The sequence below is a fragment of the Dipodomys ordii genome, unplaced genomic scaffold (genome assembly GCF_000151885.1).
Source record: "Dipodomys ordii isolate 6190 unplaced genomic scaffold, Dord_2.0 Scaffold79, whole genome shotgun sequence".
Lineage (NCBI taxonomy): Eukaryota > Metazoa > Chordata > Mammalia > Rodentia > Heteromyidae > Dipodomys > Dipodomys ordii.
The window spans coordinates 5,252,101-5,264,066 of record NW_012267295.1 but is presented as its reverse complement, the minus strand read 5'-3'; the positions used below and the strand labels follow the sequence as shown (position 1 = coordinate 5,264,066).

The 11,966-nt window shown below is 49.8% G+C and overlaps 1 protein-coding gene across 1 annotated transcript in view; it reads left to right on the top strand.

Annotated features, from left to right (window-relative positions):
- The first annotated feature begins 7,668 nt into the window (after positions 1 to 7,668).
- Apol6 (apolipoprotein L, 6) overlaps positions 7,669 to 11,966 on the top strand; it is a 14,643-nt gene continuing 10,345 nt past the window's right edge. The window contains exons 1-2 of the mRNA XM_013024910.1: positions 7,669 to 7,750; positions 8,223 to 8,326. The gene's annotated coding sequence lies outside the window, so the exon portion shown is untranslated. The remainder of the gene's footprint in view (positions 7,751 to 8,222; positions 8,327 to 11,966) is intronic.

Genomic DNA, 11,966 nt, shown 5'->3' with positions numbered 1-11,966 from the left:
GCTTAGAGCCCAGGAACTTAGCAACCAGACGGAGAACTGCAGCAGCCAAGGGTCTCGGAGGGAAGGCCAGGCAGGCCTACTCCTCAGCAGGCACCAGAACCCTTCAGGCCCCAGGGCAAACCTGACCCCTAGAGCACAGAGCCAGGACATGGATCTCCTTTATAGCTCTAGCACCATCATCTTGGAGAGAGGGAAACTGAGTTACAGAGAACTTACCGGAAAAAAAAAACCCAAAACTATAGTACCACCAATTGGTTTATCTTTGTCTCCCCTCCCCCACCCCCAGCAGTGAGGGGTAAGCAAGGGGCAACATGGTATACTGGACCTGCTAATCATCTGAAGCCAGATTACCTGAATTTGAATTTCTTTTCCATTGCTTGTTTGCTCTGTGATTTTAGGAGGTTCCTTAGCCTCTCTGTGCTTCCGTTTCTTAATCGACTAAATGGCAAGATCTGCCTCACAGTGTGCTGTGAAATTTAAATGAGGGCTGGCCATGAGGGAGAGAGCCCAGGTCATGGGCCTCACTAACTCCATTGTGTTCCTCTCTGGCTGTGGTTTTATCTCTTCTTAGTGCATCTCTTCTTTTCCTCTTGAGCCTATCTCTCCTGCAGCCACCGTGGATTCCAGGAAGGACGGGACCGACTGATACCACAATCTCTGAGATTGAAGCTGCACCCCCGCAGGAGGGGTCACCTCCTGGGGGCCAAATTGCTCCTCTCCACCCGTGACAGCAGTGCGTGTCTCATCGCCCTTTTTTTTTTCTGAAACCCCAAACCCCTTGGGGTCACCAAACCCCTTCATCTGTCTTCCTGACAATGGCTGAGGTTGATCAAATCTCGTTTCTCTGTTCTTCATTACTACTAGTGATTTCCTGGGTGGGGTATAGGGACAGGTGGCTAAGCTTGGGCCGCGGAGGCCTCCTGGGCTGAGGCTTGTTTGGATCTGTGTGTGCCAGTACTGGGGCTTGAACTCAGAGCCGGGGTGCTGTTCCTTAGCCTTTTCACTTCAGCCTGGTGCTCTACCACTTGAGCCATAGCTCCATTTCTGGCTTTTTTGCTAGTTAAATTAGAGGTAGGAGTCTCCCAGATTTTCCTGCCCAGGCTGGCTTTGACCATGATCTTCAGATCTCAGCCTCCAGAGTAGCTGCAAATCCAGAGCAGTGGAAACCTGGCTGAGCGGAGGCTTTGGCCCTAAAATGTCTGCTCTACAAAGCTTCTGATCTGGGCAACAATGAGTTGAGTTGGTCTCTTTCTACTAAGGGATTCCCACTCATCCCTTCCCCATGCCCCCCAAGCAGGAAGCCCCCGCCCCCAACACACACATTAATCCCAGTCCGCACAGCTCCCTAGATTTTACTTCCATATGCACACACTGTAGCCAAGAGCACACTGGCACACACTCAGACACACTTGGACACACTCACCCTCCCGTGTGTGGGTGGAAGGTCACAGAACTTTCCTCACGCCATGTTCCCCGGAAGAAGCTGAGCTGTGATTGGATCCCAGGCTTCTCCAATCCCCAAGACCATGTTGGGGGGCGAGGGGGGGGCTGTGTCTGGGTCAGGGGGCTGAGGACACAGCGCAGACGAGAAAAAGAGCAAAATTCTTGGAACCCGTCCAAAATTCAAGAACAAAGGGGAGTGCTCCAGCCGGTTGCTGCCTCCATCCTTCCCGGGCTCGGCTCGGGCTCATTTCCTGGTGTTCTCTCAAACACCTGTGAGCTGAGAACACCTGTGTCCATCTTCAGGGGAAAGCAGCCGCTCCGATGGCCTTCCTCAACCTCCCCTGTCAGCACAGGGCACCCTCAGCTGGAGCCCCTGTGTGGAGCGCTGCAGCCCTCCCCCGCCCCCCTGCACACACCATTAACACCCAGTGAGGGGCTGGGAATGTGGCTTAGTGGTAGAGTGCTTGCATAGCATGCATGAAGCCCTGGGTTCGATTCCTTAATACCACATACACAGAAAAAGCCAGAAGTGGTTCTGTGGCTCAAGTGGTAGAGTGCTTAGCCTTGAGCAAAAGAAACTCAGGGACAGAGCCCAGGCCCTGAGTTCAAACCCCAGGACTGGAAACAAACAAAAAAAGACCCAGTGGGACTTGAGCCCTCCATCCTGCCTCGGCGGCGATGAGGATTCTCTGGAAGTAGCCAGCATCTCACCTGCCTAGCCTTGTGCCTCACGGCTCCTTCTCTTGGGTTTCCCCGGAAGCCACCCCTCCAGCCCAGCCCAGCCGCCCAGGCACTGTCTGTGGGTCTGCATGTGGGGTTTGCAACATACTGGTGGTTCACTGTCAGTTTAGCTTCACAGTTCACCCATCAGCTCTGCAGGGTAGGGGCCAAGTTCAAGTCTCTTAGTGACCTCTCTGACCCCTGGAAACCCCCAAGCCACACTCGGTTTGTTTGCTTCTGAGGGCGTCCATAGCAAATGACCATGGTCTGGTGGTGAGAAGTGAGTCACTTCTCACAGCTTGAGAGGAGGAAAGCCAGTCAGAAGTCTAAGTGTGAGCAGGGCTGGTATCCTGGGGAGTCTCTGGAAGAGAATCTTCCAGGCCCTTTCCTGGCTTCCGGTGGCTGCTAGTGGATCTTGGCCTGCAGACACGGCACTCTACACCCCCTCCCCCTTCTCTTTATCTTCTGCCTGAGTGTCCCTACATCATTTCCTTTTCCAGTCTCTCTCTCTTTGTCGGTTGTGGGGCTTGAACTTTGGGCCTGGGTGCTGTCCTTCAGCTCTTTAACTCAAGTTGAGCATTCTACCACTTGAGCCACAGCGCCACTTCTGGTTTTCTGGTGGTTCATTGGAGATAAGAGTCTCACAGACTTACTGCCCAGATTGGCATTGAACCGTGATCCTCAGATCTCAGCCTCCTGAGTAGCTGGGATTACAGGTGTGCGCAACTGGTGGCCCCTTGTCCCCCCGTGCCAGTATTGGGGCTTGACCTCAGGTCCTAGGCGCTGTCCCTTAGCTTTTTTGCTCAATTTTTTGTCTCTGTTTTTTTTGGGGGGGAGGTGGGGGAGGTTGGCTGTGAGGCTTGAACTCAGGGCCTAGGCGCTCCCTTTAAGCTCTTTTGCTCAGGGCTAGTAGCCTACTACTTGGAGCCATAGCTTCACTTCCAGTTTTCTGGTGGTTAATTGGGAGACCAGAGTCTCACAGACTCCTGCTTTGAGCTGCAATCTTCAGATCTTAGTCTCCTGAGTAGCTAGGGTTGCAGGCATGAGCCACCAGTGCCCGGCTTTATCTGTCTCTTTTAGTGACACCGTTGTTGGACTTTGGGCTGACCAAACCTAGGTTGATTTCCCTCTTAAAATCTTTATTTATTTGATCAGCAAAAAATCCTCTTTCTAAATAAAAGTTCCATCCCAGGTCCTGGGGGTAGAGAAAATGAAAGTGGGGGACCTCGCAGCATACTGGGGCAGCCTAGAGATACCCTGTCCTCTGAGGCCCAGCCACACCGCCTGGCCACACCTCTGCCTCCAGACCTGCTGCAGTTCCTGGCCTGGGAAATCACTCAGTGAAAAACCATCTGGAGTCTGTCTGGGCCGAGCTGAGCCTCCCGCTCTGCAGAGAACAATTGTAGGCAGCACCTCCCTCTCAGGACGCTCCGCGGGGGCCTGGGCTGCCACTGGCTCTACTCACACCCTGGCCACAGTGTCCCTGCCTGCAGCCACCCCCTGGCAGGACAGAGGCTGCCCTGGACACCCCAGGGCTGGGGAAAGAACCGAGGGCCCTGCCCTCTGGGTGTGTTCTTCTGGGGAAATGGGGCCTGCTTTCCCAGAAGCAGAAATCCTTCATCTCCAGCCCTTTGGAAGTTGAAATCAGGGTTTTTGTTTTTTGGTCGGGGGGCTTGAACTCTGGGCCTGGGTGTTGTCCCTCAGCTCTTCAGCTCAAGGCGAGCACTCTACCACTTGAGCTATAGTACCACTTCCAGTTTTGAGTGGTTTATTGGGGATAAGAGTCTCACGGACTTTTCCTGCCAGGGTGGGCTTTGAACTGTGATCCTCAGATCTCAGCCTCCTGAGTAGCTAGGATGACAGGTGTGAGCCACTGTTGCCCAGCCTGAAATCAGGTTTATCACCCACTGAGTCCCAAGGCACAGCCCCTCTCCCCTTCCTTCTCTCCTCCATCTTCTTCCCCTCTCTCTCCCCCCTCCCTTTTCTCTCTTCTCTGTCTTCCCCCCTCCACTGGGCATATTTATTGCCTCTCCAGAGCTTGAAAATGGTATTGACAGACGAGGAACCCCAGCAGGCTGTGCATGCCTGTAGGGGATGGGGCTCCAGTTCCTCTCAGCTCTCCTAAGTACATCGAGTCCTGGGCTCTCAGCACACAAAGAAGCTTTGTTCTAACGAGGTGTGATGTGTGATGTGCAGTGTGTACAGACTCAGGGAAGCTGCCCAGCCCTCCAGACCTAGCACCCGTGGTCCTCTGTCTAGTTCAGGGCTCTAGGCTCTACTGGTAACTGCTACTGCTCCACTCTGCTGAGCTTCTTTGGGCCTGCTCCTGGGCAAGGCCTGGCGGTGGGGGTGGGGACGGAACTTTTGCTATCTTTGGCCCTCGGCACCCGCTGGCAGCGCCAGCTCAGACTGCCTGATCTGCAGCCAGGAAGAAGAAGAGACGTTCCTGGAATCCGAGAATGGCAGGGTGAGAGTGCAGTCACTGCCCAGGCCAGGTTTTGGTCTGTGGCTCTTCTGGGCCTTTGAGCAAGGACTGAGCTGATCCTCACCCGAGAGAGACGGGTGGTCCTGCAGCAAGTCCTGAGTCTGGCATGCACGTGTCCCTTGCAATCAGCTAGCTAAAATGCAACAGTCCTTTGCCTCCCTCCCAGCCTCAACCTCTCTGTTCTAAGCAAGCCTGCGGAATCTGGCTGTGTTGACATGCACCCGGTGTTTGTTTATAAGTCTGATATTTACAAAAATGAGAAGATCCGTTAGTAATCGTAACACTTAAGCTATTTATAGAAGTGCCCTAAGGGACGGGGTGCCAGTCTCCTGCCTGCAGTATTGGCAGAGGGGTCAGGAACCCTCTCTCCCAGAATCCCAAGCCCCAAACCCTTATGTAAGTAGCATGGCATTTGAGTACTTTAGGTCATTTCTAAATGACTTACAACTGCTAATGCATAGGGAATAATGATGGGAAACAATCTGTGTACTTGTTCAGTTCCCAACTTTTTTTTTTCTCCCAAGACAGTGTTGCATATTAGTCCCAAACTGACACTCAGTCCTCTTGCCTCAGTTTTCCCAGTGCTGGGATTGCAAGCTTGTACCACCACACCAGCCAAATATTTTTAATTGATGGCTGGTCAACTCCTGTGGGCCTGCTCCATCACAGCAGCACAAAAGTGGTTAGATGAGGAATAAGGCAGTAGATGGTCTTGTCCCCTGTCCCTTGTCCTCTTGCTGGGCCTGGATGGGGTGGGGCTCATGGGAGAGAGAAGCAGCCCGTGCCAAGGAAAGGTAACAATCATGGCAGAAACACCTATCTATACCTGTTCAAGAGCTGCAGCAGCCTGAGGAGCCGCCCAGAGGCTGTGAGCTGGGTGTCCAGGACCAAGGGAGGCCAGTGCAAGCATGGTCCAGAGGGACCCTGCCTATGCCGTTCCCAGACAAAGCTGGGGGTGGTACCAGGGCTTGCCAAGTGCTCTTGGGCCACGACTCTGTTCCTTTCATATTTGGGGGTATGTGTGCTGGGTCCTGGGACTTGAACTCGGGGCCTGGGCTCTGTCCCTGACCTCCCTTGTGCTCAAGGCTAACCTTCTACTACCTGAGTTACAGCTGCACTACAGGGTTTTTTGGGGGTAGTGAATTTGAGATAAGAGTCTCATGGACTTGATCCTCAGATCTCAGCCTCTTGAGTAGCTAGGATTACAGGTGTGAACCACTGGCACCTGGCTTCATAATTTTTTTTTCTTCCAAATTTGCTTTTGTTTTTGAGATAGGGTTTTATAGTTTTGCCCAGCTGGTCTCTAACACGGGATCCTCTGATCTCCAACTCCAAACTGCTGAGATTACAGGTATGAGCTACCACATCTGGCCCAAAAAAGGCTGTTAGGGGAAAGAAAATCATAGATTTTTTGTATTTGTGTGTGTGTGTGTGTGTGTGTGTGTGTGTGTGTACTGGGGCTTGAACTCAAGGCCTGAACACTGTCCTTTAATTGTTTCATTCAAGGATGGTGCTCTAGCACTTAAGCCACTGCTCCACTTCTGACTTTTTTTTTTTGGTTGCTAATTGGAGATTAGTCTCAGGACTTTCCCTCCTGGGCTGGACTAGACCCTCGATCCTTAGGTGTCAGCCTCTTAAGTAGCTAGGATTATGGGAGTGAACCACCAATGCCTAGCTAGGAAGAAGTCTGAACAGAAAATCTGGACTTGAGTTTGCCAAACAGTCTTTCTGAAGGTTTGACGGGGCCCAACAGTGGGTTACAAATTCTGGGAGCCAGGGGGCTTTGCAGCCATTTTGCTGCTGTCTTTTAGGATTGGAATCACAGAGGGAGGGCAGGTGAGTAAGATCTAGGTAATGAGCCACTCATACTTTCTGTCTTCTGAGTTACAGAGAATGTGTTTTCTTTTGTTATTGTTGTTGTTGTTGTAGGTTGTAGAACTAGAACTTAGGGCCTGGGCCCTGTCGCTAAGCTTTTCCACTCAAGACTAGCATTTTACCACTTTGAGCCACAGCTCCATTTCCGGTGTTCTGGTGGTTCATCAGAGATAAAGGTCTCACAGACTTTCCTGCCCCCGGCTATCTTCAGATCATGCTACTCAGATCTCAGCCTCCTGAGAAGCAAGGATTACAGGCGCGAGCCACCAGCGCCCAACCAGAACATGTGTTTTCTATCTCTCCATGTTTAGCTATAGAACATTTCTCTCCCCCAGCATCTCTGGGGCCTTTGTTTCACAAGGGCCGCTGTGATAAATTAGTCTGGCTGCCAGCCTGATCCAGAGGCTCCAGCCATCGCATCACATCTGGATTGTTGTCAGAGTAGCTGGGTAGGCACGAACCACCAGTGCCTAGCTGCGATTGTTTTCTATTGAAGTATTGTCATGGCTACCATGTTGGTTGTCATAGGCCAAGTGTGGCTTCACTTGCTTATAGGCTTCTCAGGGCAGCTCTGGTCCCATTTTACCCATGGGCATCAAGGGCAAAGGGAGGTGAGCAGTGTGCTCACTGTGCAGCCGCTCTAAATAGCCCACTGCCTTCTACACCCTCCCTGGGCAGTAAGGACACAGCTGGGAAGGGAAGCAGGAGACTCGGACCTCTGGCTTTGTGTTTGTTGGTTTGTTATCTTCCTTGCTGGGAAAGGAACGGAGAGCTTTGCACTTGCTAGGTGGACCCTACACCCCTAAGCCACATCCCCAGCCACGCCATTGACTTTGGACTTTAACCCCATTCTCCCATTCAGGGATGCACATCAGGGGGAAAGACTCAAAAGCAAAAGCACCGGTTTCTTGACAAGCCTGGAGTTTACAGGAAGTTGACACTTGCCATGTTCGGTTGCTTCCCAGAAAAGCAGTCAACTTGAACCCAGTTTCACAATGATATTTGTTCCCAAGCCACAGGCTTGTACGCTGGACAGTAGCCTGACTGCTAACTGCTGAGCTGCTGTCACCTCTGGCTCTGTGTGGCCCAGACATTCCTCCCAGCTTCCAGCTAGACCAGAGGCTCCCGAAGAGGTGAGCACAGAGTCTACGGTGGCCTTCTTTCTGGAGGCCTGGAGGAGGGTGGCAGGCAGAAGGGAAAAGAAGGGCTGCCTCCTGCATCTCTCAAGTATGAGGTGGTCAGGGATGGGTTCTGGGTGCCTAGCTCAGGAAAAATGAGCAATTTTCAGGATAACCAGGTTTCAAATCCCAGGCAGTTGGGAGCTTCATGGACTGGGGAGGGGTCTCTGGCTCTGCTTATATGCAAACCAAGCAGGAGCTGTGCTAGTTCCGATGTGGTTCTTGAGCGAAGCACTCAGTTGGGGTTCGTCTCTGATCTGATTGGAGAATCCTTTCTTTTGGATGGATCATTTTTTAAAATCCTATAATTTTACAACTATGAATTTAATTTTGTAATTGTGAAAAAAATTCACAAGGTAGGTACTTTAACAGTAGCTAAGCTAGGCATTTTGGATAGTGAAAGAGAGTTCTGGCAGAGGTTAGAGTTCTTGAAATCTCTGAGTCGGTAAAGACTACAGACAAGCTTCAAATGCACAAATCAGTATACTGTATGGAAGCAAACGCCTGTCTGCCTTCTGTAGGGAGAAACAGCATCCAGTCCCAGCTGGACCGCCAGCCGTTTGGAGCACGGAGGAAAGCAGGGGTGCCTTTCTGGACATTGCAACGTCATCTCCAGTTTGTGAAGGTGTGTTCCCCCTGCACATATCCCCTCTCCTCCCCTCCCCAACACGTCTCCCCCTTTCCCCTCTACCAGTGGTGCCAGCTAACTACTAATGGGAAGAACAGAATCAGCCATGGGGTTGATATTGAAAGAAAAAATCTCAGGAGTGGCTGTGGTGATCTTGGGAACAGAGAGCTTATCCAGCAAGAATGAGGCCCTGGTTTCTATCTTTAGGAACACACAGGCAGATATGTTAATCACATCTGAACATTTCCCTTGGATTCTAAAATGTCACTCTGTTCTTCTACCCCTTCAGCCCTTCCTCCATTGCTTGCTTTTTTTCTCTTCTTCTACCTGATTTTTTAAAAGTTTATCTTACTTACGTGGTACAGAGGAATTGAACCCAGGGTCTCATGCATGCTAGGCAAGCATGCCACCACTAAGCCACATGCCCAGCCCTCTACCTGATTTCTGACTGTTAGCTACCCCAGGGCTCTGTTTTCCTTGTACTGTGTTTTACCTCTATTATTACTCTTCCCCTAGGATTCTCACTTATTCAGTGGCATCTGTCTGTCTGTCTATCATCTATCTACTGTCTATCTTGTCTGCAGCAGCAGTTTGAACTCAGGGCCTTACATTTGCTAGGCTGGTGCTCTAGCACGTGAGTTATACCTCCACCTCTATTATGCTTCAGTTTATTTTTTAGCTAGGGTATCTTGCATTTGCCCACAGTCAATCTAATCTCAAGTGAAGATCTCCCTAACTCTGTTTCTTTAGTAGCTAGGATTATAGATGTGTGTCACTACATCCAGTCCCAACCCATGGCATTCTGGTGACTGCCAACATCAATTTCCCAGTAGAAGGAAACTCATCTATCCACTCTTCTACCTCACATAGATGGCTAACAAACCTCTCAAACGTAACCCCTAACTGAACCATTACACCCTATACCACACATACTCAGCCAACAATCTTCCCATCCCTCTCACATTAGTGCAATTGTACATGACCCAGGTTGGAAGCTGTGTCTGACTCTGCTCTCATACCCCACTTGCACTGGGAAAAATCTGTGGGTTCCCATGTCCCCCACTCTTCTTATTCTTATAACCTTGTCCAAGCTACCACCTGACCTGGCTCAACTGACTGTAATACCTTCCTAATGATTCCCTGGCTTCTTCTCTGGCAAAGCAAGACATTATAGAAATGCATGTGTTGGTCTCTGCCTCTAGTGGCTTCCAGGAAGCTTGTAAAGTCCTCAGAGAGGACTACCTGGAGGCTCTTTTTATCTAAGATCTGGTCTTTGACCCAGTTACCAGTACAGAGATCCCAAGACCTTGGCAATTTTCTGAACCATCTGACATCCTGGGCTGTGTGAGCGAGGTGGCTCCTGGCTGACTCCCGGATGGGCGCTGGTCATTTAGAGGCCAGCCCATGGTTAGACACATGGAACCTTCAGCTCCATCCCTCTTTCCCTGGGTGAGGAGTGAGGGACAGACAGTGTATTCATAATTGGTCATGCTGACAAAATACAGCTCCCCTTAAAGATCCCTGAATTTCAGGGTTTGGAGAGCTTTCAGGTTGCTTGCTAAACACCAGGAGATCTCTAGAGGGTGGGACACAGGGAGAGAAAGGGGTTTGGGGAAGACCTCTGTTCCTTCCCCTCCACAGTCCCTGCCTATGTGCCACTTCATCTGGATTTTTTTTTTTGCGGGGGGGGGGGCGGTCAGTATTGAAGCTTGGACTTGGGGCCTGGGTGCTGTCCCTGAACCTTTTCAGCTCAAGGCTGGCCCTCTACCACTTTGAGCCACAGCTTTCCTTCCAGTTTCCTGGTAGTGAATTGGAGATAAGAGTCTCAGGTGAAGTGGTGCTGTGGCTCAAGCGGTAGCATGCTTGCCTTGAGCTGAAGAGCACAAAGACAGCGCCCAAGCCCAGAGTTCAAGCCCCATGACCAACAAAAATAAATAAATAAATTAAATTAAATTAAATTTCTATGAGGCATTTAGGCCAGGCGCCGGTGGCTCACGCCTGTAATCCTAGCTACTTAGGAGCTGAGATCTGAGGATCACGGTTCAAATCCAGCCTGAGCAAGGAAAGTCCATGAGACTCTTATCTCCAATAAACCACTAGAAAACCAGAAGTGGTGCTGTGGCTCAAGCGGTAGAGTGCTCACCTTGAGCTGAAGAGTTGAGGGATAGTGCCCAAGCCCAGAGTTCAAGCCTCAGGATCAACAAAAAATAAAAAAGAGTCTCAGGGAATTTTTTTTGCCTGGGTTGGTTTCCAACCACGATCCTCAGATCTCAGCTTTCTGAATAGCTAGGATTACAGGCGTGAGCTACCAGTGCCTAGTGGCTTTTTTATCTGTATCTTTGCAAATCCCATTCTAACAAATGAGTATACTAAGTGTTCCCTGAATTCCCTGGGCGCTCTCATAAATCTATCAAACCTGACAGTGGAGTGATAGAAATCCCCATTTGTAGTCTGTTGGTGAGAAGTTTTGGGGACTTAGGACTGGCATCTAAAGTAGGGCTAGACTTGTGGGACTGAGCTCTTAGAGAGCCCATGAGAACCAACTATCTCTGAGTATTTATTTTCAGAATTGAGTTGAATTGGAGGACTCCCCCTTGGTGTCCACTGAAGAACATTAGGGGAACTTCAACCACAGATTGTTCTAGAAGAGTGCCATAGCGACTCACAGAGAAAAAAACAACAACAAATGTTTGTTTTTCTGCTGCATAAACCTATGGTCTATTTTCTAGCTAGAATCATCATTCTTACCCATGAGTAAGAGCAGGCTTGTCTGTTATTAGTCAGTTTTCTGTTTTTAGTAACATAATCTCACAGGCCGAGCAAGTTTTAAAAAAGTGATCTTGTGGGGTGGGGGAGAGCTCATGACTCATGCCTGTAATCCTAGTCGCTCAGGAGGTTAAGATGAAGGTTCAAAGTCAGCCTGGGCAGGAAAGATGTGAGACTCATTGCCAAAAAGCCAGAAATGGAGCTGTGGGTCAAGTGGTAGAGCACCAGCCTTGAGCAAAAAAGCTCAGAGACAGTGCCCTAAAGTCCAGTCCTGGGGGGGGTGAGGTTATCTTGGTTTATCTTGATTTTATGGGTCTGAAGGTCCAAGGCCAAGGGGCTACATCTGTCAATGTGTTTCTTTCTGGCAATCACAAGACAATACAGGACATCACACAGCAGGAGAAAAGGAGCATATATACGTGTTTTCTGGTCTCTGTTCTTATAAAGCTACCTGGGTTCACTCTTGGAGTCCATAATGACCTAACCACCTCCCAGAGTTCCCACTTCTCACAGCTGCCTGTAGATGGTCAATCTTCAGTAATTACTTCAAGGTGGGATTGGATATTGATCGAGCGGAGGATCCAGAAGTCAGTATCCTCTTTGATTTAGGGTCACGTCTTTAGGATTATACTATATAAAATAAAATCTTTTCTTATCTGTAAGTACTTAAACTACCTTTCTTTTTCCAAAAAAATATCTTTATATATGTGTTTTTGTTTATCAGTCCTTTTATCTCAAGTTTGTATTTAAAACAACTTTGATAAAATTTCTGAATTTAGACAAAATTACTTTTTCACCCAATAATTTCTAGCAGTCTTCTTCTTCTTCTTCTTCTCCTCCTCCTCCTCCTCCTCCTCCTCCCCCTCCCCCT